This window comes from Camelus ferus, chromosome 10, assembly GCF_009834535.1.
Source record: "Camelus ferus isolate YT-003-E chromosome 10, BCGSAC_Cfer_1.0, whole genome shotgun sequence".
Lineage (NCBI taxonomy): Eukaryota > Metazoa > Chordata > Mammalia > Artiodactyla > Camelidae > Camelus > Camelus ferus.
The window spans coordinates 3854325-3873111 of NC_045705.1; positions in this window are offsets into that span (position 1 = coordinate 3854325).

Genomic DNA, 18787 nt, shown 5'->3' on the forward strand with positions numbered 1-18787 from the left:
CAATTTTTAATTTTATTTTTAATTATGAAATACTTCAAACATACAGAAAAGTAAAAAGAAGGTATTCATGTACCTACCACCCAGATTTTAGAAAGTATCAAATCTCTTTTTTAATTTAATAAAAGAAAAGTGAAAGTCTTTTCATTCTCATAGGATTTATTTTCTCCCTTCCCAGCGGTAATTCAAATTAATATATATTTTTTCTTTCCATGTTTTTACTTTTTGGTATTATTTTTAATAAGTAGGTTTATGTACATAGAATATATATTGTTGCTTTTTGTGTTTCAATAATGACTTGAATCATATTGAACTTGTATTTTTTAACCTCCTTTTGACTCACTCAGTAATTTTAGTAATTATCCTTGTCAACATCTGTAAATCTTTCATTCTTTTTACTGATGCATAGGTTTCAGTTCTATTAAGAAGTCAAGCTTGTCTATTCCCCTTACCTCTGTGGCTCTTGAGAGCCCTTCTCTATCCTTTTCTTCTCGGTAGGGAGGTTGAGTTCTTCAAACTACACCACCTGAGATCCTCTGCTCTTGTCTTTTGGGTGGGTTCAGCAACCGGGTGGCAGCAGGTGTAGAGCAATGTATAGGAGCAGAATGAAAGCATGGTGTTGATTTACTGTTGATTCCCTGTCAGGCCATGGATTTGTTCAGGAGGTCCTCTTCCACAGCTACAATGCCCACTGGGTTCTGGAAACAGTATGGCACCCTTCCCTCGCCCCTGCAGGCCAGTCAAGGTAACGGCTTCCATTGCTGCTGGTCTGTGGTGCTTCCTCTTGTTGGATTTCTAACCCTGCTCAGACCACTGTCCGTAGACTCTCTGAAGTTCCTATCAATTATCTGTTTGAGTGGGCCATGTTTTTTGGCCATGATCCCTTCTATTGAAACTGGTATAAATAAATATCCACAAGATAATAGATTTCCAACATAACAGTAATGACTAGCAAGTAGTATGGAAAGATGTCTCATGTGCCAGGGCAAAAATTTATCATTACGTAGGTGTGTGCATGTGGTGTAATGTGTATACATTTATTTATACACACCTATTTGCTTTCTATATTATATTCCTTAATCTTAGAGAGATGTATTTGAAAAAATATATTGTGGGTCATAAAAAATAAAAGTGACTGAATTATGCTGCATACCACATTCCCGAATGGAAAGGGTAGATATTATAAAAATCAATATTGAAATTAGCTTATAATACAATGCTTATCTTAATCCCATTAGAATACTTTTGGAACTTGGTAGTAATTTTAAATTTCTCTTGAAGAATAAATAAATAAAAATACCTAATAAAATTTTGACGTTCATCTGAAGGAAAAGTAAATAAGGACAGCTAATAGAATTTTGTAAATGGATTTAAATGTGAAAGTACTTTATACATCAGCTATTCAACTAAACAATGTGATATTAACATAAGGATTTAGAGATGAATTGGACAGCAGAGTAACTTAAGAAGGTTCCTCATGTGCATATGTTTGACTTTATTAAATAATACATTGTGAGCAACTGGGAGAAAAAAGGAGCCAACCAACATTTTGAAAACAATTAAATAATATTTGAAAAATATATAATATCTCTATATTAAAATAAGTGTATATTAAGATGTCAAATGTGAAAAAATACTATTAAAATTTAGAAGAAAACTGAAGTATATCTTTCTGATATAGAGATGAGAAGGACTTTTAAACTTAGTCATTAAAAAAAAAAAACCCAGTTTCAAACACATGGTATTTGAAAAATTGTTTTAAAATGAATAGAGGTAAATCTTACTGTATTTATTTTATAGACCATAATATAAAGAAATTTAAAAGACAAATTTTAGAAAATATTTATGTATTGATAGCTTATTATACAGAGGCCTCTCAAATTTACACGCACACAATGCAAATGAACAATTGGGCTATAAAACTAATCAAAATCATTAGAAAAAAGTTAAAATGAGATAGTATGGCACTCGGTATCATGTCAAAGGATGGGGATAAATTCAAGATACTTAGTAGTTTCTATGAAATACTCCTTTGTATGCTATTTGTTGGAGTTTAAATTGGATTAACTGTTCTTAAAAGCATTTTGACAACATTTTGAACAAAGTATATGTCCTTTGACACGAAAGCTCCATATCAATAAATATAACTTGGAGTAGATGTATATAATGTATATGTGAAGAGATTAGCACACTTTTACTTAAATCGATTGTTCTAGACCTACACAGTGCTATCCTAGCTTGCTAAGACTTCATCATCTGCATTCAAGGCCATAGGCTGGATCCAGGAGGCTCGCTAACCTCTGGGATTTCTCTCTCTTGATTCCAGGGTCATTCTCTACTCTTTGGTTTCCAGTTGCAACAAACTGTAGTTTTTCACATTATCTTTAATCACTGCTTAAATTTCAGAGACTCAGACTGTAACTTCATCCAGAGGAATGAGGTTGTATTTCATTAATAAACAGATCAAAGGAATGGGGATCATTATTCTAAAGAAAGTATGCCAACTTTTGGTTAAGAAATAATAAAATGAAACATGTCAAAGTCCAAGTTGATGATTTAAAAAGGCTATGCTTAGGTTTTCCCATCTCTAGAAATCAGCTTTGTTCAGGGACCCAGGAGGAACCAGATTGAATTGGAAAACGTATTTCAGTCTTATTACCCTTTGGGATACATACCCTGAAGTAGAATTGTTATATCATATAGTAGTTCTATTTTTAATTTTTCAAAGGTACCTCCGTACTGTTTTCCACAGTGGCTGCACCATCAGAATATATGTTCATTTGTCACGTACGTCACAGTTGTTGGATGAGTGGTCTTCCATGTGTTTTAGGAATTCAGATTCTTTCTACCAGGTTTCTTCATCATCCCCTAGGATTTCAAAGTCTTTCATTGCATCCCTGTTTCCAGCCAGGGGATGAAGAAGGGGCATGTGGAGGATCACTGAGAGGTTTTTGATGCCAGGCTTGAAAATAACTTACATTTATTTTGTCCCTCTTTCATTGGACAGAATTCAGTATTTTGGTCCCACCCTCTGTCTTGTCATTGCAAGGGGGCTGGACCATACAGACTAGTACACTGTCCAAGGAAGCAGAGACCGTGACTTATTTAATCACGGCATCATAAATGTCTAGAACAGTGATAGACACATAGCAAGAACTCAGTAAATATTTGTTGAATGAATGCTTTAATGGGATAATAGGTGTGTGAATGAAATCAACCAATCCATGTTAGCATAGTGGGAAAAATGTCAAAGCAAGGACTGAAGTCCATGGGGAAATTTAAGGTCAATGTTGACAGATTTAACTAGAGACAAAGCGTGAGTTCTAGAGCAGGTGCTTCTTTGGTCAGGTAGAGGACGAGGGGATAGTTTGAAGACGTATACTTATTTTGAGGGTAAAGTCTGAGAAAATATAGTAAACTTATACATTCGATATTATAGCATAGAGAATTAAGCAAAACTTTTCATTAGAATGCGATATTGGGAAAGTTTTTAGCTATAAAAGTCACTGTTTTGTTGACACTAAAACATTTTTACTTTAAATCTTTCAAAATAAATATATTGTTTATATATGTATAGAATTTATTTATAAGCACTTTCTTATAAACTTTTTGAAATAATGGACTTACCTAAAATTCCTTATATCACACTCAAGGATTGAGTTTGAAAGAAATAAAATTTTGTCTAAATTGATCATGTATAGTAGGAGTTAGTATTTGATTGCTAAATAAATCAGCGGGTGGAGAGAGCCAGGCTCTGGAGCCAGAAGGACATGAGGTGAATCCAGACCCTGCCACTTCTCAACCAAGGGTCCTTGGGCTATGTATGTATCTTCTCTTGGCCTTAAAAACAATCACTAGTTAAATGCGAATAATAATTCTATGTTAGCATTCTTGTGAGTGTTACATGGGGTTAGAGATACAAAAAAATTAACCATGTATGACACTTCACTGGGTTCTCAAAAAAAAAAAAAAAAGAAAAGCTAGCTTTGGCCTCTTATTTCTCCTTTTCTCCCTATGTGTGTCAGTATTCTTCAAACAGAGAATTATAGCAGCAGGATTGCCTAACATTGCCCCCTAATAAGCAACATGGCCCCAGGATGGTAAATTCATTTCAGTTTACTGGTATGAAAGAAGGTGATGAGCAACTTGCCAGCCTCTTCCAGGTCCAATGGATTTGGCGACTGGAGCTCACTATTCAATTTCTTCCATAAATTCTACCCATAATGCAACACTCACTATCTCCTATTTCTGGTTTTTTGTAAGTACAGTAAGCATTTAATGACTGCAACGTACTTTGAAGGCAACATTTTCCTAGATTTTTATGATTTGGTTCCCTACCTTTCTAAGTTGTTTTTCCCACAACTAAATCAACAGCAATTTTATACTTGATTTTATTGAGTTTTTCCAAAGCAGTCAATGAGTTGTTCAGAGAAACAATTTTTTCACGTTAATATTTCTTCCATTTACATACTATTTGATCAAAGTATATATTAATTACATAATACATACAAATAGTGGAGCCAGTTTTGGGAAGCTACGTGACTTATTCTTGTTTGGCATCCAACTTGAGTGAGACAGAAGAGCTGACACACGACGGAGCTGCCTGCTACTACATCTGGCGTCAGTAAGTTCTAAAGCAGGGAAGCAACGTCTGACTAGTCCAGTGCACCAGTTAAGTAGAAGCTGATTAAATGAGCTTATACAAACTGAATTCTAGACCACTACACGGCTTTCTCTTGCAAAAAATGTAAAGTGAATGTAAATATGAAATCTAGCTACTTTTACGCAATACTCAACACTCAGAACAAAATTGTTAATTAGCATCAGCCATCCAGATGTTTTAGTTTATGAAGACGTATTTTTAATGATTGACTAGTTCAGTTTTCATCTGAATGACCCTATATTTTTGAATATGCCACTTCATTTTAGGGGCTCAATAAATACTCACTTTTTAAAAATGAACTCTCTGAAGTACAAAGAATTATCACAGGTTTCTGATCTTTGATAAGCTGTGTAACCTTGGCTTTTTATTCTTAAAACAACTAGCTTACATGGTGAATTAGAGTCATGTGTGGTGTACTATAACGAAGTTGACAGCATACGAAGTAAGTGAAAAAAAATGTTTGATGAAAAAAGAAAAAAGTATCCAAGGAGCTCAGTTGATTCAAAAGTATACCCCAAAGCCAGCTGTTTCAGCAAAAGAAGTTCACAAGGCTTTGTTGGTAAAATAGACTGTATTTTGAAAGATAAGAAAGACATTAAGATGGAGATTAAATTTGAAAGACACAAATAGAACCTTCTGATCCAGGATGAATAGTCCCAGTTTCATTAAAAAAAATTTTTAAGGGCTGAAGGCTAAGCCAGAGGCAGTGAGAGGCGAAGCCCACACAGCACAGTGAAACGTCCATGCAAGTCGTTTGCTATGACCAGTAGCCAGGGTTACCACTGACTAGAGACTTTCCCCCTGTGGGGTCCTGGCCGTATTTGGAAGGCTCAGGTTTGGAGGCTGAAGTGTTTAGGCCACAGAGCTGATTCTAATGTTGTCACTGGCCCAGGGAAATGCAGACTTGCCTTTATGTTTTGTTTTTCTCTCTGGCCTTTAGAGATTTCACTTACTTTCTTATGATTTCAATACATTATATTTAAAAGCATAACTGTTGTAATTCATCCAGGACAGAAAATTGTATTGTAGCCGAGGAGGCCATCAGTATTTTGTCCCTCATATCAAAGTGTTGATAATTTCTTAGGAAAATAAAGAATGAGGAGAGAGCAGATGTCTAATTAGAGCACATATATGGACCTCAACTTCTGCTAAATGAAAATAACTTTCTGTATTTTGCTTCAGCCTTTTTCTTCTCTAGCATGTTTCTTTTCAGGGCTCCTTTGTTAGTATCAGTGCAATATATTTTCCTACTGATATCTCATTTCACGTTGTCAATATCCAGGTATCATCAGAAAATAAAATATCCCTTATATTAACCTGACTATAATTGTTTCTTCTTACAAAATGGCAATCGTAATTGGTAAGGACAAAACACATTGAGTTCAATGTGGCTGAATTCGAGATAACTGAAATTTTCAAGAGCTCTTAGATAACTTTGCTGTAATTTCTGAAATAGAATATGATGTGTCTTCTAAAGAGTGTTTTGGGGATTTTAGACAACGTGACATTCAAAATAAGTGACCATTTTTGTTTAAAAAGAAAATAAAATGTTACATTTAAAATATCTAGGTTTTGCCTAAGTAATAGTTGTCAGCCATAGTCTTTGACCCCAATAAATTCCTTACGGACTTCAGATTTTCATTTGTATTAATGTATGTTTAAAATAACCTAAATAGCATAGTAATGCATATTAATTTGATGTGGTATGAGAGGACCTCTTTTAGATAATAGAAAACATAAAAAAGAGTGTACTAACTATAAAAAATGAAATATTTCTGTTCATAAAAAGCACTACGTTCCATCAAAATATGAGCCACCAATTAGAAAAGAACAAATTACTAAGGGAAATATGAAAAATGGGCAGGAGACCTAAACAAGCAATTCTCCAATGAAGACATGCAAATGAAAAAAGATCAATATAGCTAATTATCAGAGAAATTCAAATCAAAACTACAAATCACACCTGTCAGAATGGCCATCATTCGAAAGTCCAAAAATGACAAATGCTGGAGAGGATGTGGAGAAGAGGGAACCCTGCAACACTTTTGGTGGGAATGTAGTTTGGTGCAGCCACTGTGGAAAACAGTATGGGGATTCCTCAAAAAACTAAAAATAGACTTGCCATATGACCCACCAATCCCACTCCTGAGCATATATCCAGACGGAACTCTAATGTGAAAAGACACATGCACCCCAGTGTTCATAGCAGCACTACATACAATAGCCAAGACAAGGAAGCAACCTAAATGTCCATCAACAGATGACTGGATAAAGAAGTTATGGTATATTTATACAATGGAATACTACTCAGCCACAAAAAAGAATAAAATAATGCCATTTGCAGCAACATGGATGGACCTGGAGATCATCATTCTAAGTGAAATAAGCCAGAAAGGAGAAGAGAAAGAAAAATACCATATGATATCACTTACATGTGGAATCTAAAAAAAGACACAAATGTATTTTCTGTATTTACAAAACAGAAACAGACTCATAGACATAGAAAACAAATTTATGGTTGCTGGGGGAAAGAGGGTGGGAAGGGATAAATTGGGAGTTTGAGGTTTACAGACACTAATGACTATAAAATAGATAAACAACAAGTTTCTTCTATATAGCACAGAGAACTGTATTCAATGTCTTGTAGTAAACTCTAATGAAAAATTATATGAAAAGGAATATATGTATGTATATGTATGACTGAAATATTATGCTGTACACCAGAAATTGACACATCATTGTAAATTGACTATACCTCAGTAAAAAGAAAGCTAAGGCAAATATGTAATGTATACTTAAAGATAAAGAAAAATGTCTTTGAACACCTTTTTATAAAAGTGTTCAAAAATATAATTCTAATTTACTAATAATTGAAGTCATAATATTTAAAATAATCTATTTTGATTATTATAAAATATTTTATTTGATTATTATAAAATAATCATATTTTGATTATTAAATTGCCATAAAGTTTAAAAAATTATCATGCCCAGTGCCAGGAGGGTGAACTAAGTTTGCACTCTATGAACTGCTTGGGTAGCTTATATTAGTACATGTTTTCTGTAGGATATGATCATGGTAAGTTTCAGAAACCTTAAAAATATTCATACTTTTAATCCAGTTATTCTACTTTTAGGAAGTAGTGTTTAAGAAATAATCAGAAACATACACAAGATTTAGTTAAAATGGTTTCATTTCAGCATTATTTATAATATCATTGATGTAATTGAATACAACAAGAAGGTAATGATCAAATTAATTATGATATATCTGTATGATGGAATATTGTGCCACTTATTTAATTAGAAGAATAAAATGCTTGTGGCATATTTTTAAAGAATAGAAAGTTATAAAAATATATAAATATATAAAAAAATATAGAAAACTTCTGTTTTATATGTGTGAATTATAGAAAAGATGAAGGAAACAGCACAAAATATAAAGAATGACATGTGGAATTGAATATAGTCTAACTTAAAGAAGCAGAGAGTAGGAAGGTGGGTGCCAAGGTTGGGTGGAGGGGGAAAAGGAGAGGAAATGTTAAAGAGTACAAACTTCCACTTAATGCAAAATAAATAAGATCTGGAAATCTACTATAAAGCATAGTACCTCTAGCTAACAGTACTGTATTATACTTAAAATTTGCTAGAGGGTAGATCTTATGTTGTGTTCTTGCCACACATTACCATCATCATCATCATCATCACCATCATTAACATCATCATCATCACCGTCATCATCATCATCATCACCATCATCATCACCGCCATTATCATCATCATCACCATCATTAACATCATCATCATCATCATCACTATCATTGCCATCATCATCATCACCATCATTATCATCATCATCATCATCACCGTCATTATCATCATCATCATCACCATCATTAACATCATCATCATCATCATCATCACCATCATTATCATCATCATCACCATGGGGAAGGGAAGAAATTTTGGGAGGTGATGTACATGCTTCTGGTGTTGATGGTGGTGATGATTTCATGGGTATATACTTATTCCCAAACTCATCAAGTTGTGTACATTAACTATGTAAAGCTCTCTATATGTCAATCAAAACATAATAAAGTGGTTTAAAACAAAAACCAAAATAAATATTGACTCTTTCAGATACTGAGTGAGCTTATTTTTGTCTATATTTTTTCTGTAACGTAACATTTGTTATGCTACACATCACATTCACTTCTGCACTTACATGTTTGTATAATATCTACCAATATAATAATTTTTATAAGGAATGCTTCTCAATTGCATCAGGCAGACTTTTAATTTTCATTAAAGAGAAGTGGGAGGAGGGAGGATGCCAAAGAAACTTTTTCTTCGCTCTATAGTTTCAAAAAGTGCCTTGCCTCAATGTTTCAGTGGCAGGAGATGTGAGTGAAAAAGAAAATAGAAGAAAGATAGCTAATTATATGGATTTAAAGATTCACTTAAATGTATTACGAGCATCCGTGATGGTTTGTTGCCTTGTCTATACATGAGTAGAAATAATTTATTACTTTAATTAAAATGCAGGAGCATTTTATTTTTGCTGTACATTTGCACCAAAATGCAATGGAGACAAAATACAATTGCTATTTTATTGTGGCCTTTTAATCTTTTTTATCTTGATATATTTTACATTCGTATATCTCAGATTCAGTTCCGTAGGTTGATAAATTATTGACGTGGATGAGTTGGAACTGACAATTAAGTCAGCTAGCATAGGACAAAGCCATGGTGATTAAATGGAAGAATTTTGGGGGTGTGGGAACTCCATTCTTTCTTCCTCAATTTCAAGTACGATTTATTGCCTCAGTTTTTGTTGGCATTTCCATGACTGTTTCATCTGGTTGCCGAGGATGTATCCTTTGAAATCAGTGTGTTTTGAGTCAGCACATTTCTCAAAGTTTAGAATGTGAGGCATTTGCTTAGTAGAACTTTTTGTTTTCATGCACAACTGTGGTCAGCAAGGAGGAAGCCAAAAATTCAGAGTTTAGTCTCGCTTGAGAGGTCACAGAGATAGCAAACACAGTACACATTTATTCCATGTAGTTGAGTTGCATTGTTTTGCTATGAATATACTTAGAATAAAGGTTCTTTTTTTTTTAATATGAGCAGCTCATGAACGAGCCCTCTCCTTCCTAAGAATCAGAGCACAAATGCATTCTTAATTCCCCTACTTAGAATAACTTTTGCAAATTTCTGTACAAGATTTACCTTTCCATTTCTGTGTTCCTGCCTCCAATGCAGTTTCAGATACACAGGACTTTCTGAATTCCAGGCACTTAATTGCATTACCCGGGCTCGTAGGCCTTCAACATATTCTTGATGGTGGTAAACCATTGACTTCCTCCAGACTTTGGGCTTTTTACTGCCCCTGGCCCATGGAGCTATTTCTAATTCTTATACCTGCCCCAGCACCCTGTCATTTACCTTGCTATCAGACGATTATAACTCTTGTTTCAAGGGTCCCTTCTTTCTGCTTGTCTTATCTTAATGTAGCTTTGGTTTTCAATAAAAATAGAAAGCCATCCTCTGGCAATTGATGTTTTACACCTAACAGTATGATTTCTTGATCTTTTCATGCTGATACATATAAATGTATAGCAATTTTTTTGAATTAGTGAAGAATAGCATGACAGAATTCATTCCACTACGGCCAGATAAATAGCAGGTTTCTTTTTTTTTATCATAAACAATAATAGTGAAAATCCTTAGTCATACGTTTTCGTTCATGAATTAAAAATATGACACTGTGGAATGGATACATGAATTTGAATTGCTGGATCAAAGGGCATATACTTAAAAAAATCTTAATAATCACTTTTAATCAATGCTGCCAAATTGTTCACCAAGATGGCTATATTAGTTTATACTCTACCAACCATATTTGAATGTCAGCTTCCTCTTATCTTTATCAACCCTGGTTATAATCAATCTCCATGATTTTTACTAGTTGGATGATGGAAAAACACCTTCTTTCAAAACTGTGTATTTTGATTACTAGTAAAAGCGGGCATATTTTGTCTGTTTATTGGCTATTTTTTCTTTTTAGTGTGATGTTCCTATCATGATTCCTTGCTTACTTTTGTATCTTGAAAGTTTTCTTATAAAATGTCTTTATATATTATGGAATGGATTTGTTCTTTTGATATTTTCAAACTTTTTATTGTGAACTATAACACAGACAGATAGAAAACTTCATAACAAGTTTTATCTATACAACTTGTCAGACACACACAACCTACAGATGAAGCTTGTATGGATTTAATCAGCACGGTCTCAACAGTGGACAACTAATATTTTGTTTTCGTTATTTCCCGTCCTTCTGGGAATAGTGAAAACCTTGCCCTCTGACCACAGAGAACAGGGCTGATAGATCTGAACTATGGGAATATGAGATCATTTACTCTCTGTGGCTGGAAGTGAAGCCAAGAAGCTGAGAGGAACAAATATGGGAGGGGGAGGGGAGACTGAGAGAAGGAATAATATTGGAGTCTGTTTTTCAAGTTTTACTCTGAAGTCATGGAACAGTTCTGTACTTGGACCTGATGAGAACACAGCAGTTGCTAGGATGATTTTCTTACATGTGTGAGCGAGCTCAAGATGGATTTTCATGACATGCAACAGAAAGCATCCTCATGAATGCAGACTTTCTGCCCAGTTCTGAGACAGATTATTTTATTTCCTTCCAGTAAAGAGTTTGGATGTAAATTTCTAGGAAGGGCATTAACAAACCACTGAATAAGAAGCTATTTTCAGAACAATTTATCAATGAGATACAAATACTTTGACCCTTTGGCTTTCAGATTGCATAGTTTAATAAGGTTGGGGGAAGATTAAGGGATAGAATAATGGGGAGAAAGAAAGGATAAGGATTTGTAAAAGGTTGCCAAAACCACTAGATAAAATGTAGAGGATGGGTTTAAATTTCAGTTAAAACTGCATTTTTCTGCTCAAGAAGAGCTAGTTGGTTCTTTTCAAAATTAGTCTCATCACTTTTATCTAGTTTCCAATTCCTTTCAGATATTTTCAAGATTTAAAATATTTCTTTAAACTTACTTAGCATAGTTTTGCAGTATGTATGATAATTCCAGTAGAGGAGGTGCTTATGAATCTGTCTCAGTTTTCTTGTTTCTCCTGTTTTTTGTCTTTCCTCCTCGTATGTTGGTGATTTTGTATATCTGGTTTTCCAGGTTCGACAATTAAGCCTCCTGTAATGCTTGGGCTGCAAATCTGGAAAAGTGTTAGCTTGCTTCCAGTTTGCTGTTTCCCTGAGGGCCCCAGCTTAAATTGTGGGTGGTGGTGTCTCTGCCTTCCTCCTTAGGTAGGCACTGGCTTTTGCTTTAACTGCCCTCATTTTAAAAAAGCCACTAAAACCCTGTTCTGTTCACAGCTCTCCATCTCTTCATGTGGACAAATGCCCTTAGCGCAAAAGCAGTTCTGCAAACTGTTCTTGCCTTGTTGTGTTCCCACATTTCCCTAGATTTTGATCTAGTAATTTTCATATAAATTACCATTCATCTCTTTGTCATACATTATGCACATAATATTGATTTTCACTTGTCCTCAGTGGAATAGTTGGTCTTAATTACCTGATGCATCACACTAGAGGTGGAAGTCCTTCCAGCACAGAAAGCAGACCAAGTGGTTGCTGGAACCCACTTGGGAAAGAGCACTGACTACCTACGGGTATGAGAGAACATTTGAGGATGATGCAAGTGTTCTAAAACTGCATTATGGTGATGGTTGTATAGCTGTATAAATGCACTAAAACGCATTGATCTGTACACTTACGTTGTGTAGGTTTTACGGCAGGTGAATTATCCCACACTAAAGCAGTTTAAAGAAAGAGAACCTAGAGGTGGTCACTGAAGAATGGCGGAAATCTCAGATAGATTGAAGGGGATATAAAAGCAGAGAGAGCTTGAACCCTCATTTCCGGTTAGGCTCTCTGGAAGGAGATCATTTCACAGGGAGCCTCAGGGCCAACATGGAGAAACCACATGTTGGAAATGCTAATGATAATTGTGTATGCTTGGGCAGACAGGGTGCTGGAGATTCCGTCTCTCTCTCTTAAACACTGTCTTTGCTGGGCAGCCTGGAGGGAGATGCAGAATTTCATATGTGTTCTTGTGCGGAACCAATGGCATTGCCATGGCGAGGACCGTGCTAGTCATCTAACAGAGGCCACTGTATGGCCAGCTGAGGCAGAGGCCAGACAGAGAAAGCAGAAGGAACCCAGAGGATCTGATGCCCATGCAGAAGCAGAGGCAGGAGGCTTGGAAGTGAAGGGTAAGAACTGCCTGATACGCTGAAGGTATAGACCATGAGTTACATAAGCTGAACTTTCTCGAAGCAGATGCAGTAAGGACAGAAGCTACAGACCTGGCACGATTAAGTTGCTGCCTTGTATCCTACACCCCCTCTCTCCACCTGGACCTCAACCAGAGATAGATCGGAGCCCCCACCACTCCAACTCCCTGGGCATTCACATGCTTTTCTCTGTTCCCAGGAACTGCCTTGTCAAGGAGGAAGGCAGTCTTTTTGAGAGAGGAATGGCAGTCCTGATGGAAAGAAAGTTAGAACTTTGAATTAGCTGAATATTTCCTGAAAGGGACTTGTAAATTAAAGAAAATAAATATATAAAAAGACCATTTTGGACCAGAAAAGAATGATTCACCTCTAATTGGCATTTGAATGCTCTGCCCCCATCCCACCCCCAGCCATATGCCAGAATGGTGCTTGGCAGGAAGCTTGGTGCTTTTATAGAGAAATTATGACACTTTCCTTGTTAGACATCGGAGCTCTTGTGTGTACGTTTTGACACATCGTCACCACGACCACAGCATCACCTATGACCTGTCAATAAGCAGAACTATAATTTCCCATGGGGAGAGGTGGTTGTCAAACAATATGTACTCGGATACGAAATAGCAAAAGGTGTTTTTTCCTTTTGGCTCTGTGTGAACATTTACAGCTTGTTTGCTTTCTTTTCCAATACTGGTGTATATTTCACTTCTGCTTAAAAAAAGCTCATCAGACAAAACCAGTGAAGGTAGCACAGGTTTTCCATAGCGTGGCACTACTTCCATGTCCCTCAGTTTCAGCCAAGGTCAATTCGGTCAGCTCCGCCCTAGAAATCATGTCCTGCCATGCTCATTTCTAAATAAGATCTATTTTCGTCGTTGCTTTATATCCTCCTTCTCTGCTCCACCTGGTCCAAATACTGCCTTTCCTACTAGGCTCAGCTTGTATTATCCTCCCCCATGACTTCTTTTCCAAGCACTCTAAATCACACACTTTGCCTACTTTTCTGGGCTTACAAAGCACTTAAATGCAGACTGCTCGTTTGGCTCCCAATCACACAGTGCCTACGATGATGATTAACTGTATCTCATTTGGTGATCTGAAAGCTTTCCCAAGCGCCATGTGGTTGGAGCCTACAGCATCTATTTCTTTGAATCTATCTGTGGTGTATGGTTGGTTCATTGTTTGTGTTCAGTCAAATCTGACTGCTCTTTTACTCATTATATGACCCTCAGCAAATATCTTAGCTTCTCTTTGCATCGGTTTCCTCATGGGGTTGTTGAGAGGACTGGTGATACTGGGCATGTAAAACTTTAGCTCATTTTGGCACACAAATGTCAGAGAAGTATCAGTTATCCCTAAAGAAAGACCTTTGAGGGCAGGGATAGTGTTTTCTTTCCTCTTTCTTGTTAACTCTGCCTTCCAAATATGTTCATATCCAACCGCTGCTCGTGACCCTCTCTGCCACCAGTGTCCACTTGATCCCAGTGCCTGTCCTCTTTGTCTGGACGGTGGCAGTCCCTCCTGACAGCTCTGCCTGGTTCCCTGGAAGGCTGCAGACTATCCTCCACGGAAGCCAGCCTGACAACATTGAACCCGAGTGCTGGGGTTCTACGCAGACTTTAAAGCCTTTCAGTTGCCTATTCCTTTTTGTGTAAAATCCCAAGTCATTCTAGGGACTGCTTCCAACGCTGACTCTCTGGCCACAATCCTACCACTTTCCCCTTCAACCACGTGACTCTGAGGACACTGACCTCCTGCTGCCCGTGGACTGCACCCAGAATTTACAGTCTCAGGAACTTCATACTTACTTTCTCGCCTACATGATTACTCCCTCATATTTTTCAGTTCTCTGCTCAAATGTCACCTTCTCAGGGAGGTCTTCCCTTATCACCCCAATGCAAATACCATTTCTTACCCCATCTCTCAACACACTCTATCTCCCTCACTTGGCTTTATTTTTCTCTGATTCACTTACTCTCTGATGTATTAAATTTTTATCTGTTTATTTGCTTTCTGTCTCCCTCCACTGGAAGGTAGGTTCCAGGTAGGTGGGCTTTTGTTTACAGCTCTCTGCCTGATGCTTTAAAAAAGTACTGGGCATAGAGCATAAAAGAGTGAACACGTTAATGAAAGGGCAAGTAATTAAAGGCATTTGCTTATAGCTACGTGTTGAAAAGTTACCTGATATAAATCAGTATTTCTCTAAGTTGGTGAAAATATGGGCATTCTCCATGGTTTTTTTTTTTTTCCTAGCTTGTCTGTATTTTCTAGCTACTAAAAATAATGCACAGGTATTTCTCTGTTACTTTTGCAAAATATAATTTTTAAACAGAAAAAGAGAAGTCATCTGAATGTGTTTGCAATAGAGATGATGAGACATTTCAATATGCAAGCTAATGCTATAGGCTTCAAAACCTTCAAAGTTTCAGAATACCTTCTAAATGGATTAATTCTAATATCCCATGAGTTTTGACCATGTCAGGGTGGCCATATTCATTGCATACCATGTATTGTACCATTTTTCATTGAGTATGTTGTCATTTACTGTGTGGTGATCACAGGATTTCTACTTTGAGCGCTGTTAGACTGTAATTATTGGAATCGGCTACTAGCAGGGTTGCCAGATTTGGTGGATAAAATGTAGGCGCCCAGTTAAATGTGAATATCAGGTAAATAACAACTAATATTTTAGTATAAGTATATCCCAAATATTGTATGAGTCATACTTATACTAAAAAAGAAATTCAATATTTCAAATTTACCTGGACAGCTAGATTTTATCTGGCAACTACAGTTACTAGCATGAATATCCTACCGGTTCAATTCACAGTTCCTGAATGTTTTCTTTTGTGTGTGTGTGTGTGTGTGTGTGTGTTGATTTTTTTTAGATTGAGTTATATATAGTCAGTTTACAATGTTGTGTCAATTTCCAGTGTAGAGCGCAATTTTTCAGTTATACATGAACATACATATATTCATGGTTGCATTCTTTTTCGCTGTGAGCTACCACAAGATCTTGTATATATTTCCCTGTGCTATACATTTATACGTTTATCCATTCTATATATGCCTGTCAGTATCTACAAATTTCTAACTCCTAGTCCGTCCCTTCCTACCCACCTCCTCCCCCGCAACCACAAGCCCATATTCCATGTCTATGAGTCTGCTTCCGTTTTGCATTTATGTTCAACGTTTTCTTTTTCCAAATCCAAATCAAGCAACTTTAGCCTGTCCACCTTGGCCTGTGCTTTGCTATTGACCTACTATACCACTAGGGGGATCATTTCACTTTTGTTTTCGGCTGTTTGTAGCAAGTAAAGCCGAAGATGAGAATGATCAAACAAGAGCCCTTCCTTACCCCCTGACTCCAATAAAAAGGAGCATAGAGCACACATAGTTTGATTAGAACTTTACTTTGTGAGGGAGCTTTGAATAGCAAGTTGCTCCCTGCAATGAAATTTCACTGTTTTCAATTGTTACTCGTTTCAACTGTCTATTAACGCCCCGTCATGAAACAACAGATGGCCCAGTGTGGAGAGTGCCCACAGAGGCCCTGCTCATGGGGGGAAACTATGCCAAGGCGTGTGTTTATTTCCCTTTTCTAATTACCCATCCAGGTGGAATTTCCAGTGGTGCGACTCAGAAGGCTGAGGATTCGATTTGAAACTTACGTAGCACATCTAGCATCTAAGCCCTTGGTTTTACGTGACTTTGTGTATTGTCTACTGAGACCTGAATAAAACCATTTTAGACATGAATGAAGATTCCATAAGTCACTTTTATGTTTGTCTATACGATGATAGTGATTATTCACAAAAATATGTAGCTTTATCTGATAAATTGAGTTTCTTTTTTCACTTTAATACTCTTGAGTTAATGGATAGTATTTGCTTCTGATTTTATCTCTGACTGATGACATCAGGTGATGTGTGTATGAGCTACTTCATCTGACAAGGCATTTTGCTTCACCCAAATGCTTTTAGAGGTGGGCTGCTGGGTTTCAAACCATTTGACTCATTAAACAGAGTAAAAAGTCTCTTATAGTGTGTTGTTGCTTTTTAGTTCTCCTCTTTGGCCCATAAACTATTCCTAGTTTTGATTTGCTAAAGATAACTACAACTGTGGGAGGAAATTGCATTCTTAGAATTATTAAACTAAAGTGAAGGGCAAACATTTATAAAGAGAGTAAATATTAAAAGAACAGGCAGTGTGGTTGTAGAGCTTAGAGTAAATAGGATTTGTTTGCTTTGTTCCCTTACCTTTCAAATTCTGCTTACTCAGAGGCGCCATATGAAACAGAAAAATCCATTATTGTGCACACATCGAGTTAGTAAGAAAGAAAATATAGCTCTTGAAGAATATCAAGTGTCTTCAGAGCCATTTTTCTCCAGCTCAAATAACCATAGTGGTAGTAATGATGAGAATCAGAGTTAATAGTTTTAAGCACTTATCATATGGTAGAAACTCTTTTTTATTTTACATTTTACTTATCCTTCCTATTGGAGAATTGTCATCATGTTGTTAAAGTTCTTCCACCAGACTGTAAATTCTTCAAGGATACTGACCATCTTATTTATCTCTGAAACCCTGGTAACTTGCATAGTGCTTGACTTGTATTGCCTCGGTAAGCGGAGAGTAAATAAATGAATAAATGAAAGGGAAGACTACTTCTTTGCTTGAAATGTTAGAGGGGAAAATTATTTACTGAATCATTCACAGTATTTCATCAGTTTTGACCACCGTTAAAAATCATTTATTTTTCTTCTTTTAAATATAATATTTGATACATTCTAGAACATATACACAAAATAAAGACTGATACAATGACTAATCACAACCCATGATCCAAATTAGCTCCTAGATCACTACCAATAACTCTTTCCTACTTTTATCTTCCTCCCCTCATTTAGTCCCTGTTTCCCACCCCCCCATAGGTAACGACTGTTCTGACATTTTGGTTTATCATTCCATCATTGTTATTCTATATATTCTTATTACATTCATATATGTGTCTGAGGAATATATTGTTTTGCTTTACTTGTTTTTGAGCTTTGTAAAACATGATATCATGCTATATGTATATATATATTTTATTGAAGTGTAGTCAGTTTACAATGTTGTGTCAGTTTCTGGTGCACAGCATAATGCTTCAGTCATACATGAACATACATGAATTCATTTCCATATTCTTTTCACCATAAGTTACTACAAGATTGATATCATACTGTTTGAATGCTGCAGAAATGTGCTTCTTTCTTTAACATTATGCTCCTAAGATTCATCTATGTTTTTGCATGCAGCTGTAGTTCATTTATTTTTTACTACTGTATAATATTCCATTGTGCAAATAAACCACAATTTATTTCTTCTCCTGTCAATGAACTTTTGGGGCTTTTTTTTGGTTTGTTTGTTTGCTTGCTTTTTTTTTTTTTTTTTTTTTACCTTTTTGCTGATAAGAAAAGTGGTGCTATCAACATTCTTGGACATGTCTCTTCCCCGTGTAGTAGAAGTTCCTTCAGACATATACCTATAATTAGAATTACTGGGATGAAGTGTATGTGATTGTTCAACACTACAAGTCAATGCCAAATGATGTAAGAAGGTGATCACCTTATTTCTTATTTGGGTATGAACCAGAATTGAGAATTCAAAGTTAATCTAATTCAAATCACTCACTTTGTTTTCTATTCAATGTTATGAACCACAGATTCGAGTGGAGAGAACCATCTGAGCTGGCTGATGTTCTGGAGATGCTAAGGGTTTATACTGATTTGTGGTACAGGGCAAGAAGCTGGACTGCATG